At 38.8% G+C, this 18,298-nt stretch overlaps 1 long non-coding RNA gene across 1 annotated transcript in view; it reads right to left on the minus strand.

Moving 5' to 3' along the window:
* The window catches only part of LOC147583412 (uncharacterized), a 380,385-nt gene that overhangs the window by 95,188 nt on the left and 266,899 nt on the right, over positions 1-18,298 (minus strand). The gene's annotated exons all lie outside the window — the stretch shown is intronic.

Here is an 18,298-nt window from a genome sequence, read left to right on the forward strand (position 1 = left end):
TACTACTGATGGAATTTAAAACAGATTCAAAAGATATAAGAAGCTACATTGTTAAAGGAATGGTATATAGTTCTTGTGCTTCTTTACGTATGAGATCTTTCCTAAAAATTTTTTTGATGTTTAGTTATTTTTGAGAGAGAGAGAGAGAGAGAGAGAGAGAGAGCGCAAACAGGGGGAGACACAGAATCCAAAGTAGGCTCCGAGCTCTGAGCTGTCAGCACACAGCCCTACACGGGGCTTGAACTCATTGACCGCGAGATCATGACCTGAGCTGAAGTCCAATGCTTAACCAACTGAGCCACCCAGGTGTCCCTCTAGGAATAAGATTCTTAATTTAAAAAGTAACTGCATAAATCTCGTGACCCTAGGAAATACTTGGTTACACTGAAGCTTTATTTAGACCTGAAAAGAAAATCAGTGTTCTCTCTTGGTAAAATTTTGAAGAATCACTCATTAACCTAATTGTTCTTCCAGAACGTCTGGCTGTTAGAGGTAATTTAGTAGGACAGAAAATAAAATATACTCACAGATTACTTGCTACAAATAAGATTGTACTCTCTGTCTGTATCGTGAAACATTAAATCATATTTCCAAAGAGAGAAGTTACCTGATTATCTCCTTGAGAAAATACATGTGTGTTAATTCTTAACATCTTAGCTCTACATTTGGGAAGACCTTATTTTAAGGTTTGACTTTTTCCTGCTGCTGATCATAGACCTGAGGACAATAATCAGAACCACTAACATAAGATGACAAAGAAATGCCATAAAAAATACTTACATAAGATATACCAGGAAGACAAACAAACAAACAAACAAACAAACAAAATACTTGTTTTTTCTGGGCAGTCTTATTGTGATATGTAAAATTTTTACAAAGATTAGGTGATTTTGAGTGGCGTTTACAACTAAAAGATAGGAAAAATCAACATTTTTTTTTAAATTTTATTTTTCTTCTGGAATCCTTAGGCAATATTATAACTGACTCATTTAACTCATCTGAATTAGTTTTTAATAAGCTCTCAAAGGTGGACCAATTGTCTCTAGTTTCTCCTGGGAACTGGAGATAATTAAATGAAGGTGCGATCCAAACTCCTAAGGATATTTTTTGGCTAATTTTTGAGACTTCTTACTTCTAACTCATTTCCCTTAGATCTACATACCATTCTGACCCCACATCTACCATGGGTGATTAAGAGTTCTGCTTGCTTCTTTCACTATCAATAGGAATAACTCATATTTCAAACTTAGAATTTACCTGCAAAACTGAAAAACTTGTCAGTTATTATCTACCATTACACTCTGTCTTATTCACACACACACAAAAAATCATTTATTGATTTCATATGTAACCAATGATGGGTTTCACATTCTTAGCTACTAACCAATCACTCCTTTTGATTTTGGTATATTGTTAGAATTTAGAATTCAAACCCAATCCCTTACTCTTGTCTCTCAACCTCCACATATCTATTGGCATAATCAGAAATTATGAATAGGTCATGTTTGAGAACCTAGAACTCTCTGCATGTCATTTAACAGCCACCAGTCATGTATAGTTACTGGGCCCGTGAAATGTGTCACTACTCTGCACTGAGATGTGCTGTAAGTTTAAAATATAAAGCAGGTATTTAGGTCCTAGTACAAAAATAGGTAAAAACCTCATTAATTTTTATAATGGTTTGATGTTGACATAGTAATAGTTTTATATATTTGCTAAAATACAACATTGAAATATTTTATAGTGTATATAGTATAGTAGTCTGGCTATAAAAATTTTTAAATTACATGTGAGATTCACATTTCCATTTCCCATTACAATTTGATTGGACAGTACTGCCCTAGCACAAAGTTTGAAATTAGCATTCTCAGTAAATGTTGTATCCTACAAAAGAAAGCAGATTTGGAAAATGTTACAGGACACCCTACTATCTGCCCCACCATTTCTCATGAGTTGGGCTCATTCTTGCTCTTTGAAAATGACCAAGATTTTTTTTTTTCTTTTTTAATGTGTATTTCTTTTGAGAGAGGGGAAGAGGGAGGGATAGAGAGAATCCTAAGCAGGCTGCAGGCTGTCAGAGCTGAGCACAGCATGGGGCTCAGTAGCACGACTGTGAGATCATGACCTGAGCCCAAATCAAGAGTTAGATGCTTAACCTACTGAGCCACCCAGGTGGCCCCAAAATAACCAAGATTTTAAAACAGCTGTTTAAAGGTATACCAACAATTAGCAAGATTTTAAAGCAGCTGTTTAAAAGTATGGATTGACAAGAACCAAGTTTTAAAGTGTTTTAGAGTGTAAGCCAATAATTGTAGCCTTTCTACTACTCACAATGCCATGTGTTATTCTGTAGTCATAACATTCAAAATATCCGAGGAGGTACGAAGTTGAATAGAACCTCTGCATCTTCTATCTCTAGCATTCTTTAGACAGTAAAACAGTTATGCATATGTGGACAACATTTAAAAAACCAAGGCTCTCACATATTTACTCCTCTGGTCACAAATGTGCAATGATTTCCCAGGCAGTACTGTCCACATGTATAGAAACAGAAGCTTACCTTACATTACCTCCTCAATAACTAATAATGACTTGTCCCTACCAATAACACTACAATCATGGGATACAGCTTGGACAGGGTCATGTTTTATAAATGCTGTCTTTAAGAAAAAGAGTAAGGTGGCTACTAGCTCACAAATTGGGTATGAATGCCAGTTAATCATTTTTTATTTAAAGAATGCTTATAGTCTTCATCAAGCCTCAAAGTCCTAGTAGATCACAGAATTGAATATGGATACTGAAAAAAAAAAACTAAAAAGCAATAAAAAAATAAGGCAAATTATATAAATATGCAATTAAGAAACAAAATTCAGAAGGACTAATACATTTGTATTAAAAGTTCTTTTTCATGGTGCCTGGGTAGCTCAGTCGGTTAAGTATCTGACTCGACTTCAAGCTCAGGTCATGTTCTCATGGTTAATGGGTTCAAGCCCTGTATCCACCTCTGCTCTGACAGCTTGGAGCCTGCTTGGGATTCTCTCTCTCTGTGCCCCTCCCCCACTTGCTCTTTCTTTCTCAAAATAAATAAAAATAAACCTTAAAAAATAAATTAAATAAAGTTCTTTTCTCATTTACTAGAAATGAAATGCAAATTAAAATATGACATGATTTTTGTCAATCTAGTCAGCATTTTTAAAAATTTGACCTTTATTTTTATACAGCAGTTTTATATTCATACAAACTACAGGGCTTCTCTTAGTTATATATTGTATGGGTTTGAACAAATATATAATGACATACATCCATCAGTACAGTATCATAAAGAGTATTTTCATTGCCCTAAAAATCCTCTATGATCTTCCTATTCATCCTTCCCTGCCCAGAACCCTTGGCAACCACAGATCATTTTATTGCCTACATAATTTTGATTTTTCCACAATGTCATAGAGTTGGAATCACCCGGTACATAGCCTTTTCAGATTGGCCTCTTCCACTTAGTAATATGCATGTATGTTTCCTCCATGTCTTTTCATGGCATGATAGGTTTTTGTTTTTGTTTTTGTTTTTGTTTTTCCAGCACTGGATAATATTGTAAGGTGGCTTGCACGTTTTGCTGAATTAGAGTAAATGTGCTACAAACATCCAAGTACAGGTTTTTGTGTGGGTGTAAATCTTTAACATAAACTTTGAACTCCTTTGGATAAATACCAAGTAGCATATTGCTGGAGACTGTGATTCTTTTTTTTAATTATCTTAAATGTTTATTTATTTTATGAGAGAGACAGAGTGTGATCAGGGAAAGGGCAGCAGAACCGGAAGCAGGCTCCAGGCTCTGAGGTGTCAGCACAGAGCCCAACTTAAGGCTTGAACCCATGATCTATAAGATTATGACCTAAGATGAACTCGGATACCTAACTGATTGAGCCACCCAGGTGCCCCACTACGATTAGTTTTGTAAGAAAACACCAAACTGGGTTCCACAGTGGCTGCATCATTTTACATTCTTACTAGCAATAAATCAGAGTTCCCATTGTTCCACATCCTTGCTAGCATTTGGTGTTTTGGATTTTGGCCATTCTAATAAGTGTGTAGTGGTACATTGTTTTCATTTGTAATTCCCTGATGACATAATGTGAAGCATCCGTTTAGATACTTATGTGCCATCTTTCTATCTTCTTTGGTGAAGTGTCTGTTGAGGTCTTTGGTCCATATTTTAATTAAGTTTTTTGTTTTCTTATTGTTGAGATTTAAGTGTTCTTTGCATATTTTAGAAAACGGTCATTTATGAGAATGTATTTTTTAATTATTTTCTCCCAATGTTTTACTTATCTTCTCATTCTCTTGACATTATCTTTCACAGAGCAAAAGGCTTTAATTTCAATTTTTATCCAGTTTGTCATTTATTTCTTTCATGGATGGTGTCTTTAGTGTTGTATCTAAAAAGTCATTACCAGGGAGCATCTTTTAAATATATGTATATACATTATAAATGATCTGATTTGCGAAGACTAATGTATACAGATACTTACAATTTTGTCTGAAATGGAAAAAAGAACAACATACTTGAATTATGTGGAAATTTTAAATAAATTACAGCATATTCAAAGACTGAAATATCAAGTATGCATCAAACTTATTCAGAATATTCTAATATAGGAAATTATCTATAATAAATTTTTTTTTTAATTTTTTTTTCAACGTTTTTATTTATTTTTGGGACAGAGAGAGACAGAGCATGAACGGGGGAGGGGCAGAGAGAGAGGGAGACACAGAATCGGAACCAGGCTCCAGGCTCTGAGCCATCAGCCCAGAGCCTGACGCGGGGCTCGAACTCACGGACCGCGAGATCGTGACCTGGCTGAAGTCGGACGCTTAACCGACTGCGACACCCAGGTGCCCCTGTAATAAAATTTTAAAATAAAAGTCAAAAACCCTGATATACTCAATTAAAAAAATGATATTTATAGAAAGGCTAGAGTAAATTAAAATATACAAAACGTTTTCTCTGAATAGCAGGATTATGGATGCTTTCAATATTATTTTAACAATTTAATTTTCAAGTTTTCCAATTTTTTTTAAATTATAAAAATACAAAAAAAAATCACCCTTTAAAAAACAGATTAGGACAAATCTAATCAGATCAAATGATGAGACAGTTTATATACTGAAGTCTCTGAACAATGCTGATGATATGACTGACATGTAAACTTTACGTATTCTCCCAATTTTATCAAGTCTATTTTCAGGGAGAAGAAGAAAAATCGACAATTCTAATTATATTAAAGGTTTCATCACTGCAGATCCTTACATTCTCTGAAACTTCTATGCCTAACGCACTTTTTTGTTTCAAAATACTTAAACATATAAATTTTGTTTGTTTCAAATACATTAATATATAAATACCAGAAGCACAGAACATACAAAATATTTTTCAATATGCACCAAAATTGGGCAAATTTTATTTGAGCTTCTAAGGTCCCAGGTAAAAGACCTATTCATTTGTTTACCAGTTCCTTTTTTTTTTTAAACCTATTTATTTATTTAAATATAATTTGTCAAACTGGCTTCCATAAAACATCCAGTGCTCACCCCAACACGTGCCCTCCTCATTGCCCATCACTCACTTCCCTCCCTGCCCCCCACCCATTTGCTTGTTCTCTGTATTTAAGAGTCTCCTATGGTTTGCCTCCCTCCCTCTCTGTAACTTTTTTCCCCCTTCCCCTCCCCCATGGTCTTCTGTTAAGTTTCTCAGGATCCACATACGAGTGAAAACATATGCTATCCGTCCTTCTTTGTCTGACTTATTCCATTTAGCATAATACCCTCCAGTTCCATCCACATTGCCGCAAATGGCCGGATTTCATTCTTTGTCATTGCCAAGTACTATTCCGTTGTAAACATAAACCACATCTCCTTTATCCATTCATCAGTTGATGGACATTTGGGCTCTCCCCATAACTTGGCCTTTGTTTGAAAGTGCTGCTATAAACATTGGAGTACAAGTGCCCCTATGCATCAGCACTCCTGTATCCATTGGGTAAATTCCTAACAGGGCTATTGCTGGGTCATAGGGTAGTTCCATTTTTAATTTTTTGAGGAACCTCCACACTGTTTTCCAGAGTGGCTGCACCAGTTTGCATTCCCACCAACAGTGCAAGAGGATTCCCGTTTCTCCACATCCTCCCCAGCATCTATAGTCTCCTGATTTGTTCATTTTGGCCACTCTGACTGGCGTGAGGTGATATCTGAGTGTGGTTTTGATTTGTATTTCCCTGATGAAGAGCGACATTGAGCATCTTTTCATGTGTCTGTTGGCCATCTGGATGTCTTTGGAAAAGTGTCTATTCGTGTCTTCTGCCCCTTTCTTCACTGGATTATTGGTTTTAAAAAAACCTGTATTTATTTTGAGAGAGTGTGTGAGTGGGGGAGGAGGGAGACAGAGAATTCTAAGCAGCCTCCATGCTGTCATCACAGAGCCCAACCTGGACTTGATCTCAATGACTCTGAAATCATGACCTAAGCCAAAACCAAGAATCAGACACTAACCGACTGAGCCACCCAGGTGCCCCTGACATGGTAATTCTTGAATATGTTGCTTCATGTAGAAATCTGCTTTCCTGTCCTAAATGTTCTGGATATTTTCTTCTTACACTATATGTGGATATTGTCATAATACAAGTAAGTCATCCTGATGGATTTCTAGGGTATACCCAGTTTTTCCCCTTAGTACGGTGATATAAAAGCTTTTGAAAGGGCATGCAGGTTTTTTACTCAAATAAGTCAAGGTAATTAAGGTAGATAAGAAATAAAAAGTACTTTTATGTATAAAATAAGATGGCTTTAGGAAATGGTGGCATCCTAGAATTCTAATTTATGGTAACAGTGTTTGTCCCATGCTCCCAGTTGATGTCTCTTTTATAGGAAATCAATTTTATGGGCTCTGTTTAAACACAATGCAGAAGTAGAGAGAAAAATTGTAATTCAAATGTCTGGCTGGCTCCGCTCATGATGCCATGTCCCTGAGTGTGACACTGCCGATGTGAATGTCCTGTGCCCACTGTCCTTCTCAGAGCACATCTTGAGCCCATGGATAGGAGCTGTGCTTTTTTTTTTTTTTTCAATATATGCAATTTATTGTCAAATTGGTTTCCATACAACATCCAGTGCTCATCCCAAAAGGTGCCCTCCTCAATACCCATCACCCACCTCCCCCTCCCTCCCATCCCCCATCAACCCTCAGTTTGTTCTCAGTTTTTAAGAGTCTCTTATGCTTTGGCTCTCTCCCACTCTAACCTCTTTTTTTTTTTTCCTTCCCCTCCCCCATGGGTTTCTGTTAAGTTTCTCAGGATCCACATAAGAGTGGAAACATATGGTATCTGTCTTTCTCTGTATGGCTTATTTCACTTAGCATCACACTCTCCAGTTCCATCCACGTTGCTACAAAGGGCCATATTTCATTCTTTCTCATTGCCACGTAGTACTCCATTGTGTATATAAACCACAATTTCTTTATCCATTCATCAGTTGATGGACGTTTGGGTTCTTTCCATAATTTGGCTATTGTTGAGAGTCCTGCTATAAACATTGGGGTACAAGTGCCCCTATGCATCAATACTCCTGTATCCCTTGGGTAAATTCCTAGCAGTGCTATTGCTGGGTCATAGGGTAGGTCTATTTTTAATTTTCTGAGGAACCTCCACACTGTTTTCCAGAGTGGCTGCACCAGTTTGCATTCCCACCAACAGTGCAAGAGGGTTCCCGTTTCTCCACATCCTCGCCAGCATCTATAGTCTCCTGATTTGTTCATTTTGGCCACTCTGACTGGCGTGAGGTGATATCTGAGTGTGGTTTTGATTTGTATTTCCCTGATGAGGAGCGACGTTGAGCATCTTTTCATGTGCCTGTTGGCCATCCGGATGTCTTCTTTAGAGAAGTGTCTATTCATGTTTTCTGCCCATTTCTTCACTGGGTTATTTGTTTTTCGGGTGTGGAGTTTGGTGAGCTCTTTATAGATTTTGGATACTAGCCCTTTGTCCGATATGTCATTTGCAAATATCTTTTCCCATTCCGTTGGTTGCCCTTTAGTTTTGTTGGTTGTTTCTTTTGCTGTGCAGAAGCTTTTTATCTTCATAAGGTCCCATTAATTCATTTTTGCTTTTAATTCCCTTGCCTTTGGGGATGTGTCGAGTAAGAGATTGCTACGGCTGAGGTCAGAGAGGTCTTTTCCTACTTTCTCCTCTAGGGTTTTGATGGTTTCCTGTCGCACATTCAGGTCCTTTATCCATTTTGAGTTTATTTTTGTGAATGGTGTCAGGAAGTGGTCTAGTTTCACCCTTCTGCATGTTGCTGTCCAGTTCTCCCAGCACCATTTGTTAAAGAGACTGTCCTTTTTCCATTGGATGTTCTTTCCTGCTTTGTCAAAGATTAGTTGGCCATACGTTTGTGGGTCTAGTTCTGTGGTTTCTATTCTATTCCATTGGTCTATGTGTCCATTTTTGTGCTAATACCATGCTGTCTTGATGATTACAGCTTTGTAGTAGAGGCTAAAGTCTGGGATTGTGATGCCTCCTGCTTTGGTCTTCTTCTCTTTTTTTTTTTTTATTTTTTTTTTAACGTTTATTTATTTTTTTGAGACAGAGAGAGACAGAGCATGAGCAGGGGAGGGTCAGAGAGAGAGGGAGACACAGAATCCGAAACAGGCTCCAGGCTCTGAGCTGTCAGCACAGAGCCTGACGCAGGGCTCGAACTCACGGACTGTGAGATCATGACCTGAGCTGAAGTCGGCCGTGTAACCGAATGAGCCACCCAGGCGCCCCTGGTCGTCTTCTTCAAAATTACTTTGGCTATTCGGGACCTTTTGTGTTTCCGTATGAATTTTAGAATTGCTTCTAGGTTCGAGAAGAATGCTGGTGCAATTTTGATTGGGATTGCATTGAATGTGTAGATAGCTTTGGGTAGTATTGACATTTTGACAATATTTATTTTTCCAATCCATGAGCGGGAATGTCTTTCCATTTCTTTCTATCTTCTTCAATTACCTTCATAAGCTTTCTATAGTTCTCAGCATACAGATCTTTTACATCTTTGGTTAGATTTATTCCTAGGTATTCTATGCTTCTTGGTGCAATTGTGAATGGGATCAGTTTCTTTATTTGTCTTCCTGTTGCTTCATTGTTAGTGTATAAGAATGCAACTGATTTCTGTACATTGATTTTGTATCCTGGCAACTTTGCTGAATTCATGTATCAGTTCTAGAAGACTTTTGTGGAGTCTATCGGATTTTCCATGTATAATATCATGTCACCTGCAAAAAGCGAAAGCTTGACTTCATCTTTGCCAATTTTGATGCCTTTGATTTCCTTTTGTTGTCTGATTGCTGATGCTAGAACTTCCAACACTATGTTAAAAAACAGCGGTGAGCGTGGGCATCCCTGTCGTGTTCCTGATCTCAGGGGAAAAGCTCTCAGTTTTTCCCCATTGAGGATGATGTTAGCTGTGGGCTTGTCTAAAATGGCTTTGATGATGTTTAAGTATGTTCCTTCTATCCCGACTTTCTCAAGGGTTTTTATTAAGAAAGGGTGCTGGATTTTGTCAAAGGCCTTTTCTGCATCGATTGACAGGATCATATGGTTCTTATCTTTTCTTTTATTAATGTGATGTATCACGTTGATTGATTTGCGAATGTTGAACCAGCCCTGCATCCCAGGAATGAATCCCACTTGATCATGGTGAATAATTCTTTTTATATGCTGTTGAATTCAATTTGCTAGTATCATATTGAGAATTTTTGCATCCATATTCATCAGGGATATTGGCCTGTAGTTCTCTTTTTTTTACTGGGTCTCTGTCTGGTTTAGGAATCAAAGTAATACTGGCTTCATAGAATGAGTCTGGAAGTTTTCCTTCCCTTTCTATTTCTTGGAATAGCTTGAGAAGGATAGGTATTATCTCTGCTTTAAACGTCTGGTAGAACTCCCCTGGGAAGCCATCTGGTCCTGGACTCTTATTTGTTGGGAGATTTTTGATAACCGATTTAATTTCTTCACTGGTTATGGGTCTGTTCAAGCTTTCTCTTTCCTCCTGATTGAGTTTTGGAAGAGTGTGGGTGTTTAGGAATTTGTCCATTTCTTCCAGGTTGCCCAATTTTTTGGCATATGATTTTTCATAGTATTCCCTGATAATTGTTTGTATCTCTGAGGGATTGGTTGTAATAATTCCATTTTCATTCATGATTTTATCTATTTGGGTCATCTCCCTTTTCTTTTTGAGAAGCCTGGCTAGAGGTTTGTCAATTTTGTTTATTTTTTCAAAAAACCGACTCTTGGTTTTGTTGATCTGATCTACACTTTTTTTAGATTCTATATTGTTTATTTCTGCTCTGATCTTTATTATTTCTCTTCTTCTGCTGGGTTTAGGCTGCCTTTGCTGTTCTGCTTCTATTTCCTTTAGGTGTGCTGTTAGATTTTGTATTTGGGATTTTTCTTGTTTCTTGAGATAGGCCTGGATTGCAGTGTATTTTCCTCTCAGGACTGCCTTCGCTGCATCCCAAAGCGTTTGGATTGTTGTATTTTCATTTTCGTTTGTTTCCATATATTTTTTAATTTCTTCTCTAATTGCCTGGTTGACCCACTCATTCGTTAGTAGGGTGTTCTTTAACCTCCATGCTTTTGGAGGTTTTCCAGACTTTTTCCTGTGGTTGATTTCAAGCTTCATGGCATTGTGGTCTGAAAGTATGCATGGTATCATTTCAATTCTTGTATACTTATGAAGGGCTGTTTTGTGACCCAGTATATGATCTATCTTGGAGAATGTTCCATGTGCACTCGAGAAGAAAGTATATTCTGTTGCTTTGGGATGCAGAGTTCTAAATATATCTGTCAAGTCCATCTGATCCAATGTCTCATTCAGGGCCCTTGTTTCTTTATTGATCGTGTGTCTAGATGATCTATCCATTTCTGTAAGTGGAGTGTTAAAGTCCCCTGCAATTACCACTTTATTATCAATAAGGTTGCTTATGTTTGTGAGTAATTGTTTTATATATTTGGGGGCTCTGGTATTCGGCGCATAGACATTTATAATTGTTACCTCTTCCTGATGGATAGACCCTGTAATTATTATATAATGCCCTTCTTCGTCTCTTGTTACAGCCTTTAATTTAAAGTGTAGTTTGTCTGATATAAGTATGGCTACTCCAGCTTTCTTTCGGCTTCCAGTAGCATGATAAATAGTTCTCCATCCCCTCACTCTCAATCTACAGGTGTCCTCAGGTCTAAAATGAGTCTCTTGTAGACAGCAAATAGATGGGTCTTGTTTTTTTATCCCTTCTCATACCCTCTGTCTTTGATTGGCGCATTTAATCCGTTTACATTCAGTGTTATTATAGAAAGATATGGGTTTAGAATCATTGTGATGTCTGTATGTTTTATGCTTGTAGTGATGTCTCTGGTACTTTGTCTCACAGGGTCCCCCTTAGGATCTCTTGTAGGGCTGGTTTAGTGGTGACAAATTCCTTCAGTTTTTGTTTGTTTGGGAAGACCTTTATCTCTCCTTCTATTCTAAATGACAGACTTGCTGGATAAAGGATTCTCGGCTGCATATTTTTCTGTTCAATACATTGAAGATCTCGTGCCAATGCTTTCTGGCCTGCCAAGTTTCAAAAGAGAGATGAGTCACGATTCTTATAGGTCTCCCTTTATATGTTAGGGCACGTTTATCCCTTACTGCTTTCAGAATTTTCTCTTTATCCTTGTATTTTGCCAGTTTGACTATGATATGTTGTGCAGAAGATTGATTCAAGTTATGTCTGAAGGGAGTTCTCTGTGCCTCTTGGATTTCAATGCCTTTTTCCTTCCCCAGTTCAGGGAAGTTCTCAGCTATTATTTCTTCAAGTACACCTTCAGCACCTTTCCCTCTCTCTTCCTCCTCTGGGTTACCAATTATGCGTATATTATTTCTTTTTAGTGTGTCACCTAGTTCTCTAATTTTCCCCTCATACTCCTGGATGTTTTTATCTCTCTTTTTTTTCTCAGCTCCCTCTTTTTCCATAACTTTGTCTTCTAGTTCACCTATTCTCTCCTCTGCCTCTTCAATCCGAGCCATCGTTTCCATTTTGTTTTGCATTTCGTTTAAAGCATTTCTCAGCTCCTCCTGACTGTTCCTTAGTCCCTTGATCGCTGTAGCAAGAGATTCTCTGCTGTCCTCTATACTGTTTTCAAGCCCAGCGATTAATCTTATGACTATTTTTCTAAATTCACTTTCTGTTATATTATTTAAATCCTTTTTGATCAGTTCCTTAGCTGTTGTTATTTCCTGGAGATTCTTCTGAGGGGAATTCTTCCGTTTGGTCATTTTGGATAGTCTCTGGAGTGGTGCTGACCTGCAGGGCACTTCCCCTGTGCTGTGGTGTATAACTGGAGCTGGTGGGCGGAGTCGCAGTCAGACCTGACGTCTGCCCCCGGCCCACCGCTGGGGCCACAGTCAGACTGGTGTGTGCTTTCTCTTCCCCTCTCCTAGGGGCGGGATTCACTGTGGGGTGGTGTGGCCCTTCTGGGCTACTTGCACACTGCCAGGCTTGTGGAGCTGGAGATCTGGCGTATTAGCTGGGGTGGGTAGGCAAGGTGCACGGGGGCTGGAAGGACAGGCTTAGCTCGCTTCTCCTTAGGTGATCCACTTCAGGAGGGGCCCTGTGGCAGCGGGAGGGAGTCAGACCCGCTGCTGGAGGGGTGGCTCCGCAGAAGCACCGTGTTGGGTGTTTGCGCGGAGCAAGCAAGTTCCCTGGCAGGGACCTGTTCCCTTTGGGATTTTGGCTGGGGGACGGGCGAGGGAGATGGCGCTGGCGAGCGCCTTTGTTCCCTGCCAAACTGAGCTCTGTCGTCCCGGGGCTCAGCAACTCTCCCTCCCTTTGTCCTCCAGGCTTCCCGCTTTCCGAGCAGAGCTGTTAACTTATGACCTCCCAGATGCTAAGCAAGTCCCGCTTGCTGTCGGAACACACTTCGTCAGGCACCTCCACTTTTTCGAGCCAGACTCGGTGTCTCTGCTTGGCCTGCAGGCCGCCCCTCCGTCCTGGCTCTCTCCTACCAGTCTGTGGATTTCGCACCACCTCTCTGCCCTTCCTACCCTCTTCCGTGGGCCTCTCGTCTGCGCTTGGCTCCGGAGACTATGTTCTGCTAATTTCTGGTGGTTTTCTGGATTAGTTAGGCAGGGGTAGGTGGAATCTAAGTGATCAGCAGGATGCGCGGTGAGCCCAGCATCCTCCTAAGCCGCCATCTTCCCTAAACCTCGCTCTCCAGTTCTTGAGAGTATGTGCAGAGTGTGTGACATTTTCTAATTTTCTCAGCTTTAAAGTCCTGTCCTCACCACTAAATAAGTAGATCTTCAAGAGGTAGTTCTTATGGGGTAGTAACTACTCTCAGCAAGCCCAATCTTAAATCACATCAACACAAAAGTACTTTAATTAAAAAGAAAGATAAAACACAAACACTACAGACACATATCCATATCCATATATATATACACACACACACACAACTGCAGTTCTCTAGAGATCACCCACTTCAACTTTCCTTAAAGTTCAAATAATATATTCCTGAAGTTAACGTGGATCATATGATACAATAATCTTTGGTTTCATTCATCTCATTATTTACAAGTCACTCTTCTCCAGCAAACAGTTAAATAATTTTTTAAAATTAACTGACAATTCTAATGATATATTCACAGTTGCCTAATAGGCTAAAGAAAAAAAGACTCCAAGGAAAAGCAAAAAGGGGCCCATTCAACCTCCTTTTAACAGTAAAACTCCAGTACTTTCTCACAGTTGAGTCTCCAAGCATTTATTTCCCTTCCTTTTAATTTTAACCACACAGCCAATGTTGCCATATCTTCCTTTACATTTGTTGTGAAATCTTCTGCCACTTTCTTTTCCCTCTCTTGTTGAAGTTGTCAGTCTCTATTTTCCCTTCAGTATTTCACTCAGCCTTAGTGAAAATTAACCTCACAATCAAAATAAAATGGAGCTTAGTGGGAGAAAAGAAGAAGGTAATACGTTTGTAAGAAAACTGATGCCATACTTAGGAAAATCAGTGTCAAAAGCTGTGATCATGGTATCACTGAATGATACAACGTCATTAACACAGCTGATATAAAGTGATCCTGAGTATAAGTAATTGTGTCTGAGAGAACACAGGTGTGAGTGTACATAACCACCCACTGGATTCCACTCAGGATCTGTGAAGGTCATATGTGGTCATCACATTCAGGACCTCATACCAAAATAGCAACACCTTTGATGATAAAAGATAAGGCTGGAGCATGAACAGAAAACCAATTGTCTTCTTTATAACGCAGAAAGCTCACACTGCAAGGCATTTCCATTCTAATAGAAATACACTTCACACTTTCCACAGATCAAAAGATATTTGAGTCTCTCGTATCTGGCATATGAGGATATTTCACTTTATGTTCCAGACAATTCTTCCTCTCTCTCTTCTTCTCCCTTCACTCCCCTTCCCTGTTCTCTCCTCCTTGACCCCAGACCATGTTTCCTTACTAAATCACACCACAAGCAATAGTTGCAACTTTACCTAATCAAACACACATAAACTGATCAAAGTGATTAAATGATGAAGCACCAACCAAAGATTTACCATAGGCTCTATAGAAAATGAAGGATACAACATCTCCAGTAAAGCTTATACTTTCAAAGTGGTAAACTTTCTGTCTATTCACTTTTGGTTCCCTGGATTTTGATGATTTTTTGTAAATCTGAAGTTCAGGAAACCAAAGAAAATCCACAAGAGATCTTTAGGGTACCATGATAATCTGGTGTCGAAGTTTTACCTCTTCCTAAACAATAAAAAAAAAAAACCAACACCTGAAACTACATATGAAATGTAATTAAAAATCATCCATATTTCTCTAGTAATCCAGTGTTCAGAAACAGTTGATTCTGGAATAAATAGGTTTGTAAATTTTTTAGTGTGATTAATTATGATTTAGTAAGAGTAACTAAGTTTATTAGTTTGCCTGAATTTATGATCTTTTTATTTTGTAAAAGCAGTATCTTCGGGGCACATGGTAGCTCAGTTGGTTAAATGTCAAACTCTTGGGTTCAAGTCTGGGTCAAGCTCCTGTCTGGGCATGAAGACTGCTTGGGATTCTCTCTCTCTCTCTCTCTCTCTCTCTCTCCCTCTGCCCCTCTCCTCTACTCATGCTCTTTCTAAATTTACAAAAAGTTAAAAATTGAAAAACAAATAAAAAATAAAAGTGCTCTCTTCACTGACAGTAATTCTATTTGTGGCCATAACATTCAAGATTCTGAAAGCTTCTTCAGTCTCTATTTTCGTATTTATTGATTTTTTTTTTGTAGACACATTGATTTTTTCTTATTTGAGGGAAAGAATGCATGCAGAAGCAGAAAGAATGGGCAGATGGAGAGAGAGAGAGAATCTTAAGCAGGCTTCACACGCAGCAGGGAGCCTGATGTGGGGTTCCATTCCACGACACTGGGATCATCACCTGAGCCATTATCAAGAGTTGGATGTTCAATCAACTGAGCCATCCACGTGTCCCTCCATTCTCTTATTTATTAAAGAGTCATGGCCATCCATTCTTAAAGGCAAAGCTATCTGAGGCTCCTGTATAAAAGTACCCAGGTGATTCTAGATCTATCATTTAGTGGTTAATACAAGTTTTTGGCTATTGACTCCCTTTTGGGGAGATATTCATCTCCTACTCTCAACTCATGTGGTTCCCATGAAACTGATTCCATTCATAGGTACAGGCCTGGCATATGACTCAAACCTGGCCAACAAAAGCCTCACATTTGTCTACCTCAGTGATTGGCTCAAGGATACACACTGACCTCATGAGAACCAACTAAAGCAGGTTTTACTAAGATTTCCCACAGAGAATTCATCTGCTTTCTTTGCAGTAGTTGGCCTAGTGGTACCCAACTTGCAAACACAAGAAGTCTACCTGACAATGGAGCTTATATGAAAGAGAACCAGGGTCTGGAGAGAACAAATGGATTGAGGGACATTGTTTGATCCTCTGAATTAAGCAGCTAATGAGTTTATATATACTGCTGGAAGTCTCAGTTTCCAGGGATAATGATTCTGCCTTTTGTTTAAAGCAATTCGAGTTAAATTTTATGTACCTTGCAACCAAAATAGTCTTAACGGACACACAGCAATGATCACTCTCACTTCATATATTCTGTAGAAATTAAAACTGTACAAACTGTCAATGTAATAATATACAGGCTTAAATTACTTAGCATATATTAAGGAAGGCTTGTTTTTAATCTCTCTGATAGGATTTAATTTCTACAAAGAATATTTTATCTTATAATTAGCCATGTTCTCCCATATGAAAAGGAAAACTGAGAAGCACCTGGGTGGCTGAGTTGGTTAAGTGTCAGACCCTTGGTTTAGACTCCGATCATGATCTCGCAGGTTCATAGGTTTGAGTCCTGCATCAGCTCAGCTCTGACAATGCAGCCCTGCTAAGGATTAGCTCTCCTTCTCTCCCTCTCTCCCTCTCTCGCTCTCCCAAAATAATTAAACTTAAAAAAAGAAGGAAGACTGAGATAGATAAATTTTTCAAGAGCTTATTTGATCACACGTCTAATGGAATTGCAAGGCAAACCAAGAATAGTTGGAAGCATTCCACCCACAGAAGCTAGGGGCAAGGTTTTTATAGAGGAGAAAAAGAAGCAAAGCAATTATTTGACTGGTTATAGCTTAAGCAGTTGCCTGATTTGGGAAAGCCTAGGTGGCTGTGACTGGCTGTCCTCAGGGTTCATTTTCTTGAATTCAAATGCACGGACTCTGGCTTAGTGTTTGGTTTGCTTAATGAGGCATTAGAGCCACCCCTGTCTAGTGGCCTCCTTCTTTAAATATTTTCACACCAGCATATATTCTCCATAGGTTTAAGTTTAAATATAATGAGCAGGGACAAGAAACAAGCCTTGCTGAAGCAAAGCTGTTAGGGATACTTCTTTTTCTTTTAAGTTTATTTATTTATTGAAAGAGAGACAAAGAGCTTGAGTGGGGCAGGGGCAGAGAGAGAGGGAATAGAGAGACCCAAGCAGACTCTGTGCTGATAGCAGCACACGCTGAGAGCAGCACGGAGTCTGACTTGGGGCTTGATCTCACGCACCGTGAGATCATGACCTGAGCCAAAATCAAGAGTTGGATGCTTAAATGACTGAGCCACCCTGGTATACCATTAGGGATGATTCCAACCTGACCTTTTCAACTTAGCTTTAATAGTAACAGAGACAAGGATGGTTCACACTGTACAAATATCTTTCTTATTCAATTACTAGATGGATTCTTTATGAATGAATTTTATTGTAACTGCTAATTGATTAGATAATTGCTCATCGTTTAGCAATAACAGAACATTTATGGGGTTATTTACTTAAAGCATAATTATATTTATTGTCATGATAAAAAGATTTGTGTTTTGTTTTTTTTTTTTCTTTTTTCTTTGAGAGAGACAGAACACAAGTTGGGGAGAGGGGCAGTTGGAGAGAGAAAGAATCTCAGGCAGCCTCCACATTCATCATGGAGCCTGATGCGGGGCTCGGTCCCACCAACCTGGGATCATAAACTGAGCCAAATCAAGAGTCTGACGATCAGTCAGCTGAGCCACCCAGGAGCCCCAAAGTGGGTTTCTGATATGATTTCTCAGTACCTTAAGTATTGGAAATCTTCAAACTGGTCTTTCTAAGGATTGATTTCAGGTTATCAGGCCAAATTTTCTCTCTATATCACCTGCTTTATGCTATATGCTATATTGCTCTGGGTATTACAATCATAATTCATGCCAGTGTGTGTTGAGATGTCACTTTTATGTATTTGGTCTTTATTATTAATTGCATAAATGCCTGTTTGCATGTATTTGTCAAAAATTGATTTTTAGGGAGAGTAGTATTGGTTTTTACACTTTTCTAATGCTTTCAAACACATTTCTGTCTCACTTATCATCACCTAGGACGTTTTTGTTCTTAATTAGATTGCTGCGAATGTGCTAAGGTACTATCTCTCCACTTCAAGCCCCCATCTTCTCAGTTCTCTGATTACATGGCAACACGTTCCTAACTCTTGCTTCAGTTGCTTCAGTTTTATGACATTATCTAAGTCACACCTCTTAACTGAAAGAACCTTTTCACCAGAAAATGCAGATCCAACTAAGAGTCAAAAAACCTCGATATTGAGTTACTTTCTATGAACTGCATTAAGCATTTTCTCCACCTCAAAGTCACGAGTATTTTGTTTTTATTTAAATACCA

The sequence above is a fragment of the Puma concolor genome, chromosome A2, assembly GCF_028749965.1.
Source record: "Puma concolor isolate L17-30 chromosome A2, mPumCon1.1.hap2, whole genome shotgun sequence".
Classification (NCBI taxonomy): Eukaryota; Metazoa; Chordata; class Mammalia; order Carnivora; family Felidae; genus Puma; species Puma concolor.